The following is a 328-nucleotide window of genomic DNA, read 5'->3' as shown; positions in this document are numbered from 1 at the left end:
TTCTCATTGTGCAGCATTTTTTGCCACACTTTTCCCTTCCCACAGACTTCCCACTGAGGTGCCTTGATACAGCACTCTGGGAACAGCCTATTCGTTCAGCAATTTCTTTCTGTGTCTTACCCTCTTGCTTGAGAGTGTCAATGATGGCCTTCTGGACAGCAGTCAGGTCAGCAGTCTTACCCATGATTGCGGTTTTGAGTAATGAACAAGGCTGGGAGTTTTTAAAAGCCTCAGGAATCTTTTGCAGGTGTTTAGAGTTACGTCGTTGATTCAGATGGTTAGGTTAATAGCTTGTTTAGAGAACCTTTTCATGATATGCTAATTTTTT

Source organism: Nematolebias whitei, chromosome 19 (genome assembly GCF_014905685.2).
Source record: "Nematolebias whitei isolate Nwh7 chromosome 19, NemWhi1, whole genome shotgun sequence".
Taxonomy (NCBI): Eukaryota; Metazoa; Chordata; class Actinopteri; order Cyprinodontiformes; family Rivulidae; genus Nematolebias; species Nematolebias whitei.
This window is presented reverse-complemented; position numbering follows the sequence as displayed.